Raw genomic sequence first — 23,492 nt, forward strand, 5'->3', positions numbered from 1 at the left:
AAAAGAAACCCTTCGTTATTCGGGACAATGGAAATGTCTGTCAGGTCACTGGTCCGAGGGGGAAACGCGGAAACCAAACCGGAATGCTAAAGAGAGACAGATAAAATCCAGATCTGACTTTTCCATTTGCCCGCCCCTTGGGCTTGGGGAGAGCTGGTCTACAACATTCGATTCAAGATCACTTTGCACTCATGGTTTTTGAACTTTGCCATTTAATAAAGGTCATATTCCAATGGTATCCACTAGACATAGCTGCCTGGATTAGGATGAGATCCTGGGATGAGAGCAGGCAAAACTCTAGGAGGACCTGGGTCCAGATGTGTCGCAATCGCAATTACTTAAAATCATGACATCCAGTCCCGCCCACTATAGAGTGGCAGTTATAAGCTTTGTCCCCGCCCACTTGTTGACACAAATCACACCAACAGTGAATTCAATGAGTCTTAAATGCAGGTAAAGTTCTATTCAATCTGTTCTAAACAGCGTTCCCGAACCATTTCCATGCATTTAATATTCCCTACTCAAAACATGAAAATGAAACAATAATAATAATTATTATTATAATAATGTGTATATATGGTGTAGGTGGTCATGAATAGCATTCGCCACAAGTTAATTACTAAAGGGGTAGTGGATGTTAATCAAGTTTAGATTTGAATGTTGACAATGAACATGTCGACATGCTCATAAAGTCGACATTGTCAACATATTCCTAAAGTCGACTTTGCAAATTCATTGCATATTATTAATTGGGGTTAATTAAATTATCTTTGAATTATTGACGGCCGTGAATAGGTGGAGCTATATGCAACACTTGTGGTACCTCCATAAAACTGTAAACCATAGAGTGCGGTCCTTTTCAAACATTTTCTGGAGATCACATATTATGGCTGCCAGCCACACAACAGGCACTCAGCAAGTCATGTGATGGCAGAAGGGATTTTACAGTACACAGAGTAGGCAGAGCTCAGAGGGGTGTTCCGAAGCCTCTCTGCTTGCTACTTCATGTTCCAGGTGCCCGTTTTTGTTATGCAAGTCACTAACACTCTGTAGAATTATAAAATCAGCCTGAAGGAACAAAACAAGAAAAGTATGATAATTACCAAGATTCTTCTTATAGCCTGCCAAAGAATCAAATTCAATAAAAAGCGAGGGTGCTACCAGAATGCTTTGTGCATTCATTTTCAGTTCCCTAAGCACAAAGGAGGTAGCCATTTTGTTGCGGCGGAACCAATGTGACCAGAAAAACGCAGTCTATTAATTTGCTAGGAAATTGACTGGAGAAGGACAATATGCAGAATTCGGCATTAGCTAGAACACACAACACAGAGCTGCCCCATGCACTTAAAAACAACACGCGTGGCCGATTCTCAGCTAACCTGTCCTGTAGTGACATTCTGATTGGTTACAAAGCAAGAAAACGGACTCCATTATAATATGCCTCATCTATAATACAATGCCAGAGCCATCTGCCATATCGGTCCTGATTCAGAGACGATCGGTAATGCAGCCGCACTGCCAGTAGCGATTGCGGGAATATGCAAAATATCTCAGCCTTGCCTTTGTGAGGGACGGTGTGATGAACGGTATGAACGCGGAGACGCCCACTTTCAGGCTGCGCGGTCTGTGCATTTGCGATGGAGATTGTGAACACTCCAACATCGACGCAACATCGGTCTCACCATCGACATTTGCGGTAGCCCAGGGTCTCCTCTACTCTCCTCCTCCAACAACTAAACATGGTCTCTGAGGCGGCGGATTTCTAATTGGGAATGTAGCAGTGTTCCCAGACACGCCAGTGACACTCCCATGACACGCCCATGAAAAGGACCCTTTTTGCGATAACTTTAGGTTACCCTCCAGTCTCCACCCAGAGAAGCCCAGGAGATAGCAAACCCCTTCTCAAGCGTTAGCAATTCTGTATTTAATTACAAACGACATCGCTCACATTGGTTGGCACGTGCGCAATAATGATTTAAGACTTTACGCGCCTGTAAAACACCAATCAATTGTGTAAATATCGGCAACCTCCAAATCAGGCCCGTAAGCACTGAGTGCTGACGTTGGGAAGAAGAATTGGGAGTTCTCACTGGCTCAAGAAAATGAGGTTTGGTTGTGACTTGGCATCTGTTATATATATATATATATATATATATATATATATATAAAAACACGTTCTCCTTTATGGGGATATTTAATCATTATTGGAATCAGTCTAATAATTATGTAATTTCTTATTGCTGCAATCAGAAATTAAGGCTAACTGAGATGTAACAAAACCCACATTCAGGCACAGGAGCATCTACTTCTGGGGTCAGAACCTGAACGCCTACTGTGCATGCACGGTCAGCAGAACACGCATGTGCGAGTGTGGAGTGCCTACGGATCCCTCTCTCTGAAAATTTTGCAAAGTGTAACCCAAAGACTACAATGGATAACGCTTTCTGAAGATGGAGATGGAGTCAGCTACGGAGACAAATCTTCAGAACCTCCAATACCTGTACTTACACCATGGGGATGGTTAATATTTGTGGGTTGCCCTTGAAGAAGTCTGTTTTTCAGGGGATATCACGCAAATATTTGATTAAAAATAAACTCCTTAAACCCTTGAAGGGCCTGTGCCCAGTTCAGTGCCGCCTTGGCCTATTAAGTGGCTGCTATGGACTATTCTGCGGATACACATTCCAGGAAAGAGTTGTAAAGTATACTAGTAATGACAGTAGAACTTCCAGCTTCCAGAACCATCACAAAAAAAAAAAACACTGGTAGAACCTGACCTACAGTTCTGCAGCCTAAAGGGTGCAACTCTCCAATAACCCAGGAGGGTGTGACGTGGCACGGGGGCTGAACTACCCTTTGTCAGAGAACAAGTGTTTATACTGAGCATAAACCATCTGTAATATTTATCAAGCAAAGCACCATATAAATGCTCGATGTAGAGAAAGTTACTGAGTACCTAAAAAGAACACAATGAAAACTCAATGCTGGAGGCCACATAGTAACACGGACGTCATGTAACACCAGAATGGAAGTGTGTGGCGAGACACTATCCAGTTATACAATGCTTTTCTATGCAACCTCTATTACAGTGACCCTCCCCCATCCATTCATACATACTGCATAGGAATAGATACTGAGAATTACTGTATACCCAGCATACAGAACATATCACCCATAAATACCAAATAAGAACAGATACTGAGATTGCCTGTAAACCCAGCATCCCGAATAACTGGTGCTGTGCACTCACCAATACATTCTGAAAGAACAGACACTGAGAATCACTATACACCCAGCACACAGAACAAGAGAAGTGGTATTGTGCCGTCAGCCATACATCCTGAAAAGGATCATATACTGAGAATGCCTATATACACGGTACTGTGCAGTCACCCAAAAATATTACAAAAATACAGATACTGAAGTTATTGAGCATACAGAAGATACTGAGAATTACAGTAAACCCAGCATACAGAGAAGTGGTACTGTGCAGTCACCAATAAATACTGAAATAGATACGGAGAACTACTATACACATCATACGGAACATAAAGGAGTGGTACTGTGCAGTCACACATACATAGGGAATAGGAACAGATACTGAGGATTACTACATACACACACATACAGAGCATGTAATTCTGCAGATATTCATTAGTACTGAAAGAGCGCATATACTGAGAATAACTGTACACGCTGCAAGATACTTAGAATTATTGTACACCCGGAATACAGTAGAAGTGGTACTGTGCAGGCACCCATACATAGCGCATAGGAACATCAATGGAGAATTACTGTACACCCAGAATACAGAACAAGATCCTAAGGGGGCGATTCAATTGTTTATAGCTCCCGTCTCAACTGCACCGGAGCAATTATCTGTGCGACCGGTCCTGTGTATTCTTGTCCCTAATGCACGAAATTAGCCACAAATACCGGCTTCTCCCATGCTAAACGCCAGGCTAGCTGCAGACAGTGCGCGCCCGGCACTCAGGAGCAGCCCCAAAGCCCCACAGTACGCGGATTTCTGCAATAAGTGCAGCCCCGTGGCTGGTCTCACAAACTGATTAAATAGCTCCCAGTCACTTTAATGACAAGTGGCACTGTGCACTCATCCATATACACAGAAAAAGAACAGATACCGAGAATTACTGCACACACAGCATATAAAGCATGCAGTTCTGAGCAGTCAAATACTGAAGAGAGCAGATACTGAGAGCTACTGTACACCCAGCAGAACGAGAAGTGGTACTGTACAGACACCCACACATAGGAACATAGAGAATTACTGTACACCCAGCAGACCGAGAAGTGGTACTGTACAGTTACCTACACATAGGGCATAGGAACATGTACTGAGAATTACTGTAGACCAAGCTTACTGAGAGCTACTGTACACCCAGAACGAGAAGTGGTACTGTAAGTCACTCACACATAGGGCATAGGAACATACACTAGAGGTTACTGTACACCCAGCATACAGAACAGTAAGTGTCACTGGCAAGTCACCCATACATAGTGATACTGGAACTTATTGTACAAGCAAGCAACATGGTAGTTATAAAGGGCCTCAGACGGGGCCCTTCATCACCCAAGGAGGGCCACACAATAGATTTACGGGGGAAGCACTAGGGTACCTGAAAATTCCCCCAGAATCCACTTCTGCTGCGACTTAGCCCATTATCAGCATGGTCGGCTGGTTAGCTGGACAACGAGTGGGGCCACAATGGTCTATGGCTGATAGGCTGTGTGACTGCCCCATAGCAAAAGTAATATGGAGAGTCACAGGTGAGTCAACTGAGGTCTGTGTGCCCCCCCCTCCCCCAGGATTTAGAATAGAATAGAAACCGCCACCAAACCGCCGGGGTTTAGAATAGAAACCACTGCTTAGTAAATTTTGCCCAAAGTGAATATATATCCAGTCATATGTCACAATCATCACATTTTAGCTTCATGAAGCAGAGAGTCGCCCCACAGCCATCTTAAGCCCACCACCAGCGCAACACAGATATTACCGAATCCTCCCGCACGCCAATTCTGCCCTTTACAAGACAAATGTACTGCTTCACTGCTAGGAGGCGATTCAATCGTTTGTTTTTTTGGGGAGGGGGAGGGAGGCGCACTTATAAGTGGACACCCAATGTTGCAATTTATTTTTGGGGGTCGCCCATTCATTATTGCGGTTGTCATGTCCAATTACATCGGGTTTAGTTGCATAAAATGGCTAAACCCATCTTAAGTTCATGTTCGGGTGCCCACACAGAAGTTTGGGCGCCCATAAACCAGGTCTTATGGCACATTTCTGCTCGCCGTCTCTTGAGGCGGCGAGCAGAAAAGCCGGCGATGGCAGCTATCGCGCCCCAACGGAGCCACAAGCGAATTGCTCCATCGGGCGACCATCACTGCTAGCTGACGGCGCAAACAATTGAATTTCCCCCTTGATTGGCATTCCTGCAAATAAGTCTCTCTGTGACCAACTCTCCAAAGTCTCTTGACATCATAATACAATCTCTTTAAACCCAGTCACTCCCTGATCTGATCCCTCCGCTCTACAAAAAAAAAAAATTTGCATTGAGAGATGAAATATGAAAAAAAAAAACACACACAACACAGCTAAGCTATACATTCAATTACAGCAATCAAATGACTAACGTTCTCATAATACACGGTATAATTATATAAGGAGATTTAAGCATTACAAGCACCCAGATAAATACACTCCAGTAAGAAATCCTTTCTGTAAAGAGATGATCTGCTACATGGGGAATTAAGATGGCGATGATCTCCTTGTGGCAATCAAAATCTTTCAGCGGATGCTCTTCTGACTAATCCCCGGCCTGTTCCTACCTGCATCTAACACTGGGAGACGGAGATGAAGAAACCCGTTTGGAGATGGACCTCTCTATAGTCAGATACCTTCCCAGCCATCTGCTCATGTTGGGGGGTGAGGGGGCAGAGATTTGCCCTTGCAAGCAGAAAGTAGCCTACTAGAGAGTCGTTTCGGCCTGCTGCCCCCATGGAGAAGCGCCAGCTGCTGTCACTGCTGTAAAACCATTTCGTACCATCCATCATCCGCTCACTCAACGTCCAAGCCCCAAATGATGCCTCCTTCCCCCAATCCAGGGGAGCTCCAGGCCTGCGACCCTGCCAGGCCTGACGTTAGCCAGCCCAGATAAAAGGAGAGTCACAACCTCCCACAAGAAATTTGGTTATGCCAGAAGGTAACACTTAAGAGACAAACCTTAAAAAGCTGTGTAAACAAAATAGGGCAGTTGCATATGTCCCTCAATATCTCTGGCGCAAGAACCCTGCGATTGCTGTGCGGTTGTAACGTAAGAAAGGAACATCTAAAAAACAAAACAAAAAAAATGGACGTGAAAAATAAAAAAAAAAGGAACATCATAGTAACCAAAAACTAAACGTACACCAAATTTCATTTTTACACAGTTTTTCCCGTTTCATCCCAAGCGAGCACACTCTATTACGATGTTTTATGTATATGGCGCGCAAGGTATGCGCCTTTGCCGCGCAGAGGTAAAGAATATAATTTTTACAAATTACATGGTGTTGCAGTTCCACTTTTGAATGAACGCACTTCTAAATACTCATTTCAAAATGCATATAACATCAAAATATGATTAACAGCAGTAGAAAAATAATTAATTACATGGAAAGCATTGTAAATGGAAGTCTGTACGTGGCCTAATCACTGCCTGTATTACAGGCCGAGGCATAGGTAGGCCAGATGTGGATACAACTTATTAACTAAGGGCCTCATTCATCAGAGAGTGATATCCTTGTTCTCACTTGTTACTAATCTTAAATAATGCTCCAACCAATCAGCTCCTAACGGTCATGTGTTTGGAAAATGACAGTTAGGAGCTGATTGGTTGGAGCACCATTTAAGATTTGTAACGAGTGAGAACAAGAATATCACTCTGATAAATGAGGGCCTCAGTCCGGCTGAGTTACTACAACTGAATCCAAAGTGGCCAGGCCAGAAAACTTTCCTTCGGTCACTGGCAACAGCGGCTTGACTGGAATCATGGCCGCTCGCTGGCGAGGGACCAGATCTACCGCGACCTATGCAAACGCAGAAGGCAACACGAACACGATGCTCGCCAACAAGAGCTCTTGCTACTGTGATACAGAAATTGTGTAACTATTAGCTGGGGCAGAAAGATACCTTTCACACTGGAATAATCTCTATTTTGCGGTGCTGATCCCAAAAAAAGGAACATTTGAGAGTCAGACATTGTACAGGATATAAAGCAGAAGAAGCTGATACAAGCAGAAAGTAGTACAGAGGTGTCTGCATCATACACTAATACTGCAGTCACACCAAACAGCATTTCCAGACGCGCCAAGTCCCGTGCAACTCAGCTTGCGTGGAGCCTCTTTTTTGAGTCTCTTTCGGACGAAATGCGTCTCGATCACAACCGGATGCAACAAACCCCATCACAAGACAGCACAGATTCATATGATAGGCGACACTCGTACATCTGTGTGCGTCCGAGTCTAAATCTGTATACGAAGTGCTTGGTGTTTTTTTTCAACGCCAAGTCCCGTTGTGCTTAGTAAATAGACTTAGGCCCATATTCAATTTGAGGCGAAAAGTCAGTTTTCGCACGTTTTTGGCGGAAACTTTTGCCGATTAAGCCATTTTCGCCAGTTTTGACTTTCCTCCGTATTCAATTTGGAAGACTTTTCGCCAAGGCAATGTACTAGGCGGAAAAATTTTGCCTATGAATAGCAGGCGGAAATAAGTGCAGAATTGGGGTTTTGGGGTGCAACGTTGCAGGAACCCCTTGGAGCCTTCAGACAGTCCCCCAAAGGTAAACTGTGTCAAAAATGTAAAAAAAAAAAAAAAAGCTTAAGGACACCCCAAAAAATGTAATTTGGGTGCGAAAAAAAAAATTGGGGGGTATTAAAGATAAAAACTAGCAAACTTGACTCTGGGGGGTCCCCCAAGTATGCCCCAGGCGTTTTTTTCATTGCAGGTGTTTGCGGCAGGTGGATTTTTCATGTTTTTTTCAACTTAACTTTAGCAACGTTAAAATATGCTGACCCCCATTTTCAAGTACCCCAAATTTGCTGGGATAAGTTATTTTCTGCAAAAAATACTCCTGAATACTATTCTGCACCAAATATACAAAAACGCTATTTAGCATCTATTGAGGCCGTTTAAAAACAACAAACACCTTCAGCAAGCCAAATCGGGGGGTACCATAGGGAACCCCCATGTCAGAGCATCTTTTGGGGGGTGTCAGGCTGATTTCCCCAATTCTGACAGTACTATCCACTTGTTTAAGTGTCGCTGGGTCCCGTTTTCGCATACTTTCAAATTGCACACAGGGTAAAGTGGGCACGCACGCGATACTTTTCCGACTACAAAACACGCCATGTAAGCGAAAAGTCCGGGAGGCGGAAAAAGTATTGTGGGTCCGTTCAAATTGAATACGGCTCCTAGTCGCACAGATATAAAAGTGTTGCCTATCAAACTAATCAGTGCAGTCCCGTGAAGGGGTTTGACGCATCCAATTGCGACTAAGACGTGAGAAAACAGCAGCGTTGGCGTGTCACATGCCTGCAGTGCAAAGGTCACAGCGGCATGCACAAGTTCATGCCGGCCACCAACGCATCCGCCGAGTACACTGGTGCTCAGGCCGCAAGAATCAGACAACATGCAGAGAGTGCGATATTGCCGTGTGGCTACTAGCTATCGCTAACCAATCGTAGAACGCCCATTGGCTCAGCAGCAGCATGTAAGGTGACCCTACCAAAACATAGCCGCCATAATGGCAAAATGGCTGCCACTGTCCATATTGGTGTGAATGAGAAAGCTGTTCTGCAATATTCCCATTGTCTGACACCCCCTTGAGCCCCTGAGTCATGTTTGGGGGAGGGGGATGGGCTGCATAGTCTCTTGTTGAAACACATTTTACACAGACAAAAGTTGACAATGAATGAGGGGGATGAGGCTTAATAGCACCCAGACTGCCGCTCACCTTGTCTGCAAAGCCGCATTTATATATAATTACTCCGAGGTGTCACCTATCCTTGAAAAATAAATAGAGACTAATCCATAGCAGACTGCAGCACTTATCCCGGGCACGAGGGAGAGACGCGTCAGGTGGATGGAGGCGACGATGGTTGCTGCAAAAACTGGCTGTAAAATTTGCTGACAGCAAAAATATAGTGAAATGCTCATTTGTCAGCGAGACTACTGCATATGTAAGTGCTAAGCAGATCGTTCTGAAACATGGATACTGCAAACCCGTCTCCAGCGGTCGCTGTAATCTCACATAGCAACGCAAATCGCAAAGCTTGGTATAGGGTCTGCAATCTAGTGTCCATTTAGGACGATGCAATTAACACTATTACATACTTATCTATAAGCAATTTCTATAAACTCTAGGTAGCATGCAACTCTTCAGCCCTTGTAGGACCACAAATCCCAGTATAACCAACTAGCCAGAGTGTGGTGCTGTATGCCGGGCAGTCCAATAGTTGGAGAGCCATGGTCAATTGTATAGTATACTATTCTACGTAACTGCGGCTGGCACGGCATGCTGGTTCTTGCAGTCCCACGACTGGATTTGTACTATTGTACAAACTCGGTGTTAATTTGTTTTTACCAGTTTGAGATAAGTGGCAGAAGGAAAACTCCACATTGTGCTACCTTATCTGCCCGTCTGATCCAGGTGAATAATGTGAAACATGCCCAGCCCACAGGTGGCATCGCTCATGTCATCCCACGGGGCATGTGCAGACAATAGGGGCATAACACACCTCCCTGCACAGACGTCTCACAAAACTATCACACACACACACACACACACACAATCAGCGATACCTACGCACTAGAGCCCAGTCTGAGCCGCAGTGTAAATTCTGACTCCAGTCCGATGTAACATTTGTCAGCAATGTACAAGAATGGAGAGAAATACTGTTTCCCCCACAGCTGTGCAGGCTGCCACGGTGAGCGTATAGACATATAATACCAAGTCAGTGGGAAGGCCCATGGTAAACAAAGCTGCAAGCCGGTTCTACAGGTTTCCTGGTAACGTTCATTTATGACACGCTGACTGTGTATACTAGTCGCTGCCAGGCGCACACGTCGGAGTCAGGAGGTGATTAAGTAATCGAGTTATTCTGCAAGTTAATTGTATCCATTCCCGACCAGAAACAGCAGCCCACACCCAAAAGGGCCAATGTCTACCACTGATAAAGGTCCAACGGCCTGACGGGACCATCCATACAGGGCCTATGTCTACCACTGATAAAGGTCCAACGGCCTCACGGGACCTTCCATGCAGCCTATGTCTACCACTGATAAAGGTCCAACGGCCTTACGGGACCATCCATACAGGGCCTATGTCTACCACTGATAAAGGTCCAACGGCCTCACGGGACCTTCCATGCAGTCTATGTCTACCACTGATAAAGGTCCAACGGCCTTACGGGACCATCCATGCAGGGCCTATGTCTACCACTGATAAAGGTCCAACGGCCTTATGGGACCATCCATACAGGGCCTATGTCTACCACTGATAAAGGTCCAACGGCCTTACAGGACCATCCATGCAAAGCCTATGTCTACCACTGATTAAGGTCCAACGGCCTTATGGCACCAACCATGCAAGGTCAAGGAGACGGAGTCTCTGTGCTTAAATGAAGTGGAAATATTTAGGACGTACTCTGGATTAGCGCTGTATTAAGAAGGGATACTAATACCCAGGTTTAAATAGAAACGGCAATTTAACAGTGGATTGGGTTACATTAAAAGACATACATGATGAGATGGGCAGATAATGATGTTCGTTCTCTAGAGAGCTGTCTCACTACCACACATGGGGCTTGCACGCAGTGGCATCTACTGGCGGCCGTCCGTCTTTTAACTTATTGCCCATAACCTAGAAAAACTTCCCTTGTGGAGGAGGCTGCCTAGGATTGCCCAACATTTTCCCGCCATTTTTCTGTCACGGTCCGAATGAATTGCATCATCACCTGTGTGTGTAATACATATGCCGTGAGGGCTTTCTGAAATTTTTGCGCATATAATAGCCCAACTACAGGAACATCGGCATTGCGTGGGATTCAGAATGAGGCAAATAGGCTGTGTTTTATGGCCACAAACTGAAAAATGTAGTAAAATTGGATATTATGAGGGTTAATTTTATTTCTATTGCATTTAGGTGCAAATCTGCTCTTAATCACTACAACCAATCAGATGCCTGCTTTCATCGTTCAACTTAAATTACATACACAACAGCTCATTTCTGATTGGTTGTTATGAGTTATTGTACCCAAACTGAGAGTTTTAGTCAACGACTCGTGTGCTTATCGTCCATCAGTATAATAGAAAGAAGTGCATATATTTTATTGTAATTTGTAACACCGAGACGGGAAAAAAAATAAATAAATCTAATGTAGTCTGAAATGCATGAAAAAAAGACGGAACAAAAATAAATAAATAAAAAACACACCACGCATTATAAACATCATCTTATTAGAAAGCAGGGCAAAAAAAAACAACAACGCTGTACACATGAGGAGGGGGACAGGGCCATTTTGTGGGCTAATGATGCACCAGAAACTAGTGTTTAACGGATAATGGCGATTACAGGAGGTCACCGGTTCATAGAGAACAGACCGTCCGCTTTCTCCCAAGAGGTTAATCAATACACAAAATGGCCGCCTCCACATTGTGGGGGGAGATTTATCACATAAAACATGATCCTATGCAGCAGGATAAGATGTATCAATATAAGGTAATACATTGATTATTCATGATGAGTAGCCTAACACTAACAAAGGGCCATGCTTACACTCGGCTTGTGAGCCACTTAAAAGGAACATTATATTGGAACAGTAATTATTCCAAACCAATATTTGCTGTAGGGTTCTTATAGTGTAACAAAAGAAGAGCAAATCAGTACCTCAGAGTTACCAAATCATTTCTCAGGTGCACTGGATTTCTCCTGATGGTCTGTGTCCATGGGGCCTATTCATCATCGGAGGCCGTATGGCCTCCGATGATGAAGTATCCAACTCGCAGCGGGGGAAACGTGACACCAGAGCAATTCATCATTGCTCCGGTGAGGGGACTACTACTCCGAAAAGCAGCTGTCCCATCGGTTAGTATAGCAGCTACAGAAGTAGCTGCGTTACTTACCTCCTCCCTGTCGTCCCGGCTACGTATGCGTGACCTTGGGTAACGCATGCGCACAGCCGCTGGGGAGGTATGAGGCGGTGAAGGAAGGAGCAGGGTTCCGAGAACAAGCGCTGTCTGAAGATGGCGCTTGTTCTCGGAAGCAAACTCCGAAAACTTTGTTTTCAGAGTTTGCGGAATATCATATGGGACCCCCTATGATGAATGGCCTACATATGCGGAAACTAGCGCTTCCGCGTGGTTACCGGGCTATTTATCGGTTAATGAATAGGCCCCTATGTTTTGAACTAGGCAGAGGTAAGAACAGCCTTCAGCCAATCAGATAATTTGAATGCACACAGCAGCACATAGTATTTCAGGAGATGAGAGCTGATCTTGTGGGAGATAGTGACCTGCCCTAGAAACGACCATCGCTGCTAGTGTATGGGGATGAGATTCTAAAGGTGCGTACACACTGGGCGATTAAATTGATCGATTGAACGACTACGACATCGTAAATCGTTCAATCGCTCATTAATCGTTCAGTATAATGTCAAAAACGTCCAGCGATGCACGCTCCCGCTGGTCGTTTTCAACAACAATCATTGCCTGAACATGCCGATAACGACAGGTTGGGCATGTTCGGGGATGAGGGAGGGTGCCTGCACTGAATGACATATCGTTCAGTATAGGCACATTAGCCCACTGCACAGGAAGATTAACGATTGTGCGATTACAATGTCGTAGTCGTTCCTCTATCGTCTACGCACCTTAACACTAATCAGGGGCACCGTTGGGGAAATCTTACCCATCTCTCTCTGAATACGAGGAAGCAGTATAAAGCCCTGTTTTCTGAAGTGCTGTGTGTGTAACAGGGCTTCTCACTGCCGCATGAATAGACCCAGAAAAGAGAGAAAGTGGAGAAGTTGACCATAGCAACCAATCGGCTTTTGTCATTTAACAGAAGGTACTAGATAAGTGAAAGCAAGCAGCTGATTGGTTGCTATGGGCAACTTCACAACTTTCTCTCTTTAGCTTTTTCTCATCTCCCCCTTAATGAGGACAGGGATGAATGTGAGGCAACAGGAAGCCACAGACTGAGCTGGGAGATGTATCCAGGGGCGTAGGGAGGGCGGTTCCAGTGGAGCGCAAGGTCCAGGTGCTGAAGGTGTCCGGAGGCGCCGCACGTCTAACCGGCAGCTGTCTGAACTGACAGCTTGCCGGGTGCCAGCATCAGAGGCATGGAAAGCTGGGGCAGGAGTTTGGATAGACAGGGGGGAATATATTTAGCCCTCCATGCCTCACTTTTATGCTGCCCTTAATCTTTATTTTTACTTCTCTTTACTTTACTCCCAAATGTACCCGCCTCCTCCCTGGAACACTTGGGGGGGGGGGGGGGCACCATAGCACGCACATGCTCTGGGCACCCTGGCTACACACTACTCCTCTGGATGTATCAAACCGTGGTGAGAGAATTACCAACCCATCAACTCCTGTCATTTTCAAACATAGCCGGTAAAGTGGCAGTTAGGCAGCGATTGATACTTTCTCTCTCTCTGCAGGTTTGATACATCTCTCTCTGAGTGTTATTTAGTGGGAGGAGCAGGGTCCCCCAGCAGCACAGAGTATATCAGGAGATGAGTGATGTGGTAGTGAGGACAGGGCTGCATGTGACAGGGGCAGTGACATGATGTCAGGAGGGGAATGGAGTCAGCATGAAGCCACAGGCAGAGTTATATAGTGGGAGGAGCAGGGTCCCCAGCAGCACAGAGTATATCAGGAGATGAGTGATGTGAAAATAACCCTTTTCTCACTGACAGGCTATATGTTCCCATTAAGCCCTTAAGGTTCGTACACGAGTCGCCCAATTACGACGCATCGGAACGTCAAATTGTGTAAAATATGTAAAAAAAAAAACAACTTGTGAGTGCCCACTCACGATCGCGATGTGCGTGCCCGAGGGTCGTACATCACAAATTCAGATCTTGCCTACAGCAGGTAAGATATGCCAATCTCGTACACAACGCACTGGAAATCGTTAAGGACGCACGATAGCTCCTTGGTCATATTGGACACTTTTAAGCACCATATCGTGTCCTCGAGTGCCGGGGAGAGTTCACGGGAAATCGCTCACGATATCTCCCCGTGAGCACATCGCCTAGTGTGTGGGCACCGTCACAGTAAGCCATTCGCTTCCCCGGTCACTCTACAGCCCAAACACTTAACCAGCCATAGGTCAGGCTATGGTGACAAAACTGCTGGTAAAGATCAATATATTTTTTTTTAATCTTTCAAGCAGTGGTTAGTGAGAGAGCTGCACAGCCTGGGGGTACACACGAGCAGGGGGGTAAAAAAAAAAAAAATTCCAAATATAAAAGGAAAGAAAAAGAATATCGAAATGCTAAACGACAGCAAAACCCCAAACTGAAGATTATTTTTAACTATCTCTCCCACATAATAACCGTCAGCACTTATTCCACAGGCGAGAGAACAGCCTTACTGCCTCAGACCATCCATATCTGCCGTCACGTTTTATGTTCTTCAAATTGGTACAATAAAGAGAAAAAAAAAACATCTTTTATTACCCATCCTCTAATGGGTTTACAGCATCGCCCATAAAATGATCCAACAAAATACACACAATAAAAAAAGATAAAGGTTTAAAAGGTAACAAAAAAAAAAATTGTAAAATTGTCCAGAAAAAGGTCATGTCCAGGAACTCCACCAGACAGGTTCAACGGTCGGAGATTTGCAACATAGATATCGCCCATTAATTCGTGGTAGTTAACTCTATGGAGCCTGCTCGTTGCTAGGACACATAGGCCGGTATGTACTAAGGTTGCGGTGACCATTCCGCCAGTCACCGCAACCTTTCTAAAGGCATATGTACTAAAATATGCCATTAGTATCGCAAAGGACAGCTCTTGCGATAAGAGCTGCCCTTTGCAAAGCAGCCAACTCTGGGTGACCCCGCCCCCTCCGAGCCGCGGGAGCTTCCTGTGGTCACCGGTGGTCACCGGTGCAGGAAGCCCCGGGCTCCTCCTCCCTGCACCCAGAAGAAGATTAGGAGGAGGAGGCGGAGGACCCAGGAGCAGAGCTGGGCGGCGAAGCGTCAGGAGCGGTAAGAAGCCCATAGGCTTCTATAGAGTAACGCCAGGTTTTTCTGGCGTTACCCTCTGCACCGCTAAGTGCGGCCGGGGCTTAGTACATATGGAAATGCGGTAAAAAAACAAAACAAAACATGAAAACAGGGTTTTTACCACATTTTTCCTTTAGTACATCCCGCCCTATGGGCCTGTCTCCTAGTCACACGCAATACAGATGATCACAAAATTGAGGAGTTGTTTTTTTTCTGCTGCTGTGCGAAAAATCTCTAAAAACTCTGTTACACAGTGTGTACACACAAAGGAACCCTTGCGATTGAGACGCACTCTACCAGATGTCTTGGAAACGTACTGGGCGTTCCCAGGGTGTTGCGTACACAGACACTGAATTATTCATATTGATGGCCATACTCAGACATAGGGGGGACTATTCAATTCAGCGGTAGCCGAATAGCGCCAGGAAGTTGGTCCTGGAGATATTCAATGCAGCGCGCTGGTAGGTCGACTAAATGATTTCCTCTTGCATTCTCCTGAGGGTGTGAGGTGAAAGCCGACTAAAGTACCGGCCGCAAAGCTGTTTTCCGGCTTAGTCTTGTGGTAGCAGCCTCGCGGCTAGCACTTTAGTCGGAGAATGCCGATTCTCATGACTAAACACCCAGGTTAAGTTAAGTTGCGAGAACCGGCAACTTGCAAGTGTCAGACTAAACAGCGCGCAGAGTTGAAAAGCTGCGGCACCAACTTCCCGGCGCTATTCAACTCCCGCTGAATTGAATCACCCACAAGGAATCTGCACCTGTCCTAGAGCTGGTGCAAGTTTCGATGGTGGTGTGGAAGACACACCAGGCTGTATTGCATCGTGTACGAACGCTAAAAGCGTGTCGCAGTCTTTGCGCACTCAGTCACACGGATGTACACAAGGGATGTAATTTGCATACGGTCGCAGTCACAGGATGACCACCAATAAACACAGCTGCTTCTGTGTCTACCTTTGAATCAGGCCCTAGCTGTTATCCAAAGCTTCTAACACCCACAAACGCTACACGTCGCCCTGCGCTCCTCAGATATAATAAAATCATCACACTAAAATTCATTTAATTGTAAATTAAATATAAAATGTTGCAGACTGTGGCTGTAAAATGCTACTGGAAGTATAGAAAGCAGAATATAATATAATAGATCTATCTATCTATCTATGGGCCTGATTCAGAGCCACTCGTAAGCGGCCGCACGTTCGTTCTGACCGATGTTCGCTCATCTGCGCATGCGTACGGATCGTTATACGCATGCGCGAACCAGTCAGTGCGGCCGAAAATCATGTGCTCGCAAAATAGCAAATGCCCGATAATTTGAGTGACAGATTGAGGCGTATGTGGGTGGTAACAGGGGAAGGTGCTTGAAAACGGGGAGTGGAGATCAGAACGCAGGCGTGCTTAAAGGTCAAAACGGGCATTTTATGAATGTGCATAATTAATACAGCAGCGTCATCGACCACGTCACTGGGTTATTTTTTAGCCAGAACTGCTCGCAAAATTGTGGTAGCAAAAACCAACCACAAGAATAGCGAGCAGTTCATACGCTGTTCGATGTACTCGATTAATCTAATAAATAGCAGACATGACGTAGGATGCGAGCGGCCAGGGGGCGTAGTTTCCCAAAAAACGACCGCAAGTTTTGTTCGCTCGTTCAGACCTAGAGGCGTGAACAGACCGCAAACAGCGAACGGTTCATTTGAATAGCCACCCCTATTTTCTGGACAAGCCCTATATCTGCTGAAAAACGCACACGCACATGAGTATTTCTGAGGCTTTTATTCAAAAGTTTTCCTAATGCCATTATCTATGCTGCACCTCAGACACAGAATACTGTATGCATAAGTGGTTCTATAAAGACAGGATTTAAAGACCTTTGAAGATAAAAATGATTTATGTCACATATATACACACTGCTGTCAGTCCATTTGTAAGGAAACCAATATTCACCCTAACGCTGGCCATACACCAGCATAAGATAAGATTCATCTTATGATTTCCCTTGAACTCCCCGTCAGCCCCAAACGCACTTTGGACACACGATGTACATACGATCTCACGTTACGATCGATCGTGTGCCTGCTGAAAAACTGATCCTCATTCTTCAAAATGTCACTGAAATGACAGCGGTCGGACGCACGATGCATCGCATGGTGAAAAACACGGCACGATCAGCATACGAATATGACGGATCATATGGGCTGCACATCTGATCATACAATACGTTTTAGGAGCTGCGGGAGCGCGCATTGGATCGTATCCTACTTAAATACAGGATTTCTACACGATTCATCTTACGACGCGTCGAAAATTGGGCAATCGGCCCGAAATCGTACTAGCGTATGGCCAGCATAACCATTCACTGGGAACTTTTTTACCTCATAACTCAGTGAGGTCATTAGTCCCTATCGATGTGCTAAATTTCATTCCTACAAATATTGGCTCAGCACACAAAATGGCTGCCTACATGTAGGGGATTTCCTTTGAAAATTATGTTGTTATCTCAAACATGGCAACGAATAAAATAATTTTTCCATACAACTACATAAAAAAAAAAAAAAAAAGAGGGATTAGTAAAAAGAAATCAGCAGACCATCGGTAAGACGCAGTGCGGCCAATTTTTTTGTTGCGCGTGTGCTCATACACAGGCGGTCATCCGATAGTCTGGTGAAACTAGTTTTCTTTTATAAAAAGAAATTAAAAAAAAAAGAGAAAGAAAGAAAGAAAGACAGAAGACAAAAAAAAAAAAAAAAAAAAAAAGACCCTCAGGAAAAAAAAATCCCTTTGCAGGTCTCTGATCAGCAGCCGGATGTAATCCTTAGTTATAAAGTCTGTACTTTTCCCCTCAACGGACTTAATAGGATTGCAAGGTTCAGCCGGGTTCAGTCTGTTAAACCAGCTGTAACTGAATGAGAGCCTGAAACTGCACTTACCCATAGAGTTATATACAGTTCGGTGAGACCATGTCCATCCCAACCATATAATGCCCAGATATGCCATATAAATCCCTGTATTACTAAACATTCCTTTGATTCCAGATGTACTTTTTATCTATACAGTGCTACTAGGCGTACGTTACACTAAGCCTAGCTGCAGCTGTTCTACAGTAACTACTAACCTGTGCCGCCATATACTGCTGTCATATCAAACATCGTTCTATGCCACCACAATGCTCTGCCATATCAAACGTTTACCAACGCCACCATATACTGCTGTCATATCAAACGGCAACTGCTGCCACCATGTACTGCTGTCATATCAAACGGCAACTGCTGCCACCATATACTGCTGTCATATCAAACGGCAACTGCTGCCACCATGTACTGCTGTCATATCAAACATCGTTCTATGCCACCACAATGCTCTGCCATATCAAACGTTTACCAACGCCACCATACACCGTTCTGCAATATCAAACAGCGACCAATGCCACCAGATATAGCTCTGTCAGATCAAACATCTGCGCCACGGCAATGCTCTGTCATATCAAACGATGACCAGTGCCACCATATATCGCTCTGCCATATCATATAGTGATTGATGCCAGCAGATATAGCTCTGCCATATTAAATAGCAACCAGTGCCACTCCGTATATTGCTCTGCAATATCAAACGACAAACGCCGCAACTATACATTGCTCTGCCATATAAGACGACAAGCGGCGTCCCCATACGCTCTTCCATATCAAACATTGATCTATGCCACCAAACAGCTGTCATATGAAATGACAACCCGTGCCACCATATACTGCCTTGTCATATCCAACAGTGACACGTGCTTTCATATAGGCTACTTCTATATCAGTCAGTGACCTCATACACCGCCTTGTCCTATAAAATATCCTGAGACACAGCCACCAGCCCATACTCACCTCTGGGGCCGGTTGCAGACTGGGATCATCCTTCCCTATAGTTGGGCCTGCTTGCAGCGGTGTGGGTTGACATTCTCAGTTATCGATACAGACCAAGATGTGCTAGAAACACTAGAGCAGAGAGAGTGACACCCCAGACAGGAAACGGGTTGCGGCAGGTGCAGGGTGCTAGAATGAACACTACTGCCTGAGGCGATAAAACACAACTTTCACGGGCAGCTCACAGGTGTTTGACAGGGCCCTGTACAATTTGGAGAGGATCACGGGACAGTGGGCTTGATTTAGAGTTGAGCACTCTTCCGATGTTTTTGGAGTTGAGGAGTGGAGGTGGGTCTGCAGCGCAGTCCAAATTTCAAATAGGGGTGCCACACAACCACGACCAGTGAATGTTTGGCAGCGTTTATTGTGACAGTTAAAGTGCGTACACACTGGGCGATTAAAGTGGAAGACTGAACGATATCGTTATCGTTCAGTCGTCCACTTTATCGTCCATTTTTAACACCAAAACGATGAACGATAACGACGACACGCGTTCCCGCGGGTCGGTCATTATCGTTCATCGAGTAAACATGCAGGCCAACCTGACGATGTCGTCAGGTTGCTGCATGTTGGGGAATGGGGGAGAGAGCCCGGCGCTGAACGATATCGTTAATGATATCGTTCAGCGGGTGTGCTCAATGTCATGAACGACATTGAGCACACCCTACCAGGGACACACTAGACGATATCGCTGAAGGAGCATATCGTCTAGTGTGTACGCTCCTTTAGTATGGCTCCCCCATTCGAATTTTGGACTGCGCTTGCAGCCCCACCTGTGGAGTCACCACTGGAGTTGAGCGATTATCAGTAAACCGCGCACGCATCAAGGACCATTACTGTAGTAGTTCGCAGTGACTATTCGCGGTGCGATTGACAGTCAGGGAGCACTTGGGGTAGCTAACGGAGACTGGTGCCACAGAACGCAGGGAATATGGTTCTGGCGTCTCAATTCCTGTGGCCATAATCTATATATATTAATTAGGATCTTTCGCCAAAATGCCTTTTAGTATTCAGTAGATGGAGTTAGGGAACAATCATCTTGTACAGACTGCGGTATGACAAATGTGACCCAATTAAAAAAAAAAAAAAAAAAAAACACATTTGAATGAAAGGATTCGTGTCAGGCCCTGGGCTTGTGGTGATTAGTCTCTACCGAGTATCTTGTGAACGAGGAGGTCTTTTCGCTGTGGAGAAATGAATAAAAGATCTTATACCGTATCTAACCAACCTAAAATCGTTTGTTTTCTTTCATTTAGATTTATACTGCCCTTCATGAAGTGACACGCAACATCAACATGAATATTGCCCATCTAACTAATAAAACAAAATGGCTGCCTCCCCTGTATAAGCATAACCGAGCGTAAATGTCCAGCAATTCCTTAGTTAACCCTTTCCAAACCTGAAAGGGCAACCGCGTATCGAGCCACAAAGCGCTAATCCCTCTGGCAGCAGGAGACCGAATCAGATTTCCCATCGCAAAGCTTTCAGCAAAGTTTCATGTGACGGAAATTACTGCAGGCCCTCTCATTATGAAGAATGTTCGCTTTCTGATTAAAGCCTGACATAGGCTCCAAGCTATGTAGAGGTAGCAACTCCCCCCCCTGCCCGTAACATGGAGGGTATTAAACCACATAAAGAGGGATTTTCTTCTCCAAGGCGCACACACTTTCACTCTCCACAAACTAATAGCATTAGCCAGTTACTTCTCCCGCTGGGCCCTCCTGAATAGGCCGGAGCCTGAATGTGTACAAACAGAGCCATATTGCAGCGCAAATCGCCAGACTGCGGGGGGACGGAGCGGCTCGGGTCTCCAGCAGAGACACTTGATTTGGAGCAGTGTTCTCCACGCCATCACATTCGGACAGGACATTAGCCCTTGTTTGAGTCTAGCAAACACCAGGAGAGGGATCTGTAAAGCGGCTCGCATGGGGAAGCCCGGTAGGGGGAAAAACTACGCTCTTTCAGAAGGATTCTCTAATTGTGGCCTCCACTCGAGACGGAATGAAAAGCAAAATAACACAGCGATTGTGCCTGCTAACAACAGCCATGCCCACCCAGGGTGCGCCTTTTACTTTCAGGTGGAACCTCTCAGAAATTATTAGATCGGCAGCCATTTATGTTCAGAAGACAATGCGGCACAGATAACTTTATTTAAAATAACTTGTGTAGGCCACCTTGCAGCTTTTACCAAATAATAATACAAATAATCACCACACAAGCAGGCGCTGCAACCAGTGGGTGCGTCTTGGTTGCTATGCTAGTCAGCATGTCCTAGCTACACAGAGATGTCACCTAGTTTAGACTCCAAGGCCTCTCGCAGCACTAAGGTGTAGAATTTAGCTCCCAAAACACACCCTCGTCATGCGATGGGCTTTGCAAATATCATGATGCTTCATGAATTAAGGTGCATGGTGGGAGTTGCACTCCGGAGCCAGCAGAGGGGTTAAGGCTCTCCAACTACCATGAGACACATATCTGGGTTTACAACTGATATTACACCACTGCAATGAACACAGACTCTGGTTGCATTATTACTCTACAAACAGCCTCACCCTCATTTGCAAACATGCTGCGATGTAAAAAGGAACAGGGATTTATTTCTTTTTTATTACTACCAAAACCACACAGATTTGATAAAGATGGCTGCCTGTCGTAGGGCCAGAAGAAAAGCTAAATCCATACCTCGACTAACGTCATACGACTAACCATTCACTGGAACACCTGCAAGAGTTTTAAAGTGGATCCGTCACCTACACCCGATGCAGGCAGCCATTTTGTTCACTACCTTCCCGTAAAAAATAAATAAATGTCTGCCTATGCTACGTCAGCTCACTTTAAATGCCCACACAATGGTGCAATAGTTGAGTTCAAGATGAACGGAAAGAGGCTAAGGGGTCTAATTACTAAGCAGTGTTAGGAGACAGAGTAAAAAGTGATAAGGTGCCAGCCAATCAGCTCCTAACTGTCATGTCACAGGCTGTTTCAAAAATGACAGTTGGGAGCTGATTGGCTGGCACCTTATCACTTTTCACTCTGTCTCCTAACACTGCTTAGTAAATAGACCCCTTAATTACGGCTTAGAAAATAGCTTTTCTTCCATTGCCTGTAAACATACATAGACGGGATCTCACTTGACACTCAGAACTTTAGCAGGCCCCTCGGCTTCCATATCAGACCCTCCAACAAATGCTCTGCACCTGGACTTCCCATTTAATTTACGTTACTAGTCATGCTGAACCACTTGATTGATGAGAAGGGTGTTTTTAAGACAGGTGACTGCAATAATGCACAGTGGGAAGTCCAGGAACAGAGGTCTATGTACCCGGTGGAAGGGGCCATTTTGGAGGGTATGCTATATATGTCTTAAGATACGTTCCCATCAAGGACGGAGTTTCTGTGGATCTTTACCTCAGACGCCTGTGCTATAAGGGTTCCTAACATTCTCCACATGGCCAATTATTCCTAGTTCCCCAAACCAAAGGAGAACAGGTCAACATGGAGCGAAAGCACGTGCATACTCCATTTTGTTTTGTACATGTCTATATCTGTGCACCTCACAGGGATAAGATGAGTTGATTGTGAAGCGGTAGTGGGTGGCTTGGGGGGGGACAAGAGAATACAAACTCGCTTTATGTCACCAGGGAAGACCGTCCATCACAGCCGCAGGAATGTATCCCATGAGTGGAATGCAAATTGGCTGCAAACATTCCACATAGTAATGAGGACGTTTCTCCAGATGAACACACAAGAGGGAGAGGGGAGACCTTTGTTACAGTAGCCGGACATACGAGTGCATCGCACAAATGTATAGCAGCCATTTGCTGCGGACTCGCTACTGCTCTACATCAGAAAAACTAGTCACAGGCTGCGCAGTAGGTGGAGGCTAACATGATACGCCCGCCGGAAGTGTCCGCAAAAGGTTTTTCTTTTTATATTGTGTTAAACTGAATAGACAAAATAAATATGGTCTTTGGTTATCTACAAGGAAACCAATTAATGTCAATATTAGCCAGATAAGAGAAGAGATACAAGGCAAAGTAAAAAAAAAATAAAAAATCAGTCAAAACGTGCGATTTCAGTCACGTTTACCATTGGCGCGGCTCATTAGATTTATCATTTCCATGAAGCATTTGAAGAGGATATAAACAGCCAGCACTACAGTATATACAGCGGCGTAACAAAAAACAAGCGCTGAGTGGCGACTGGTATAAATATATTTATTTATTATGATTTATTTTTTCGTTAAGACAAAAGAGTACATCTTGGGGTGGGACCTGGTTTCTGTGTTTGTGTT

At 45.1% G+C, this 23,492-nt stretch overlaps 1 protein-coding gene across 2 annotated transcripts in view; it reads right to left on the reverse strand.

The window, feature by feature from the left end:
• Positions 1–23,492, reverse strand: part of VANGL2 (VANGL planar cell polarity protein 2) — a 56,326-nt gene that overhangs the window by 27,150 nt on the left and 5,684 nt on the right. Inside the window, exon 2 of one of the 2 annotated variants that reach the window (XM_088467584.1) lies at positions 6,242–6,347. The exons of the other annotated variant lie outside the window; for it this stretch is intronic. The gene's annotated coding sequence lies outside the window, so the exon portion shown is untranslated. The remainder of the gene's footprint in view (positions 1–6,241; positions 6,348–23,492) is intronic. 2 annotated transcript variants of the gene reach the window in all.

This window comes from Taudactylus pleione, unplaced genomic scaffold (assembly GCF_031769625.1).
Source record: "Taudactylus pleione unplaced genomic scaffold, aTauple2 ptg000073l, whole genome shotgun sequence".
Classification (NCBI taxonomy): domain Eukaryota; kingdom Metazoa; phylum Chordata; class Amphibia; order Anura; family Myobatrachidae; genus Taudactylus; species Taudactylus pleione.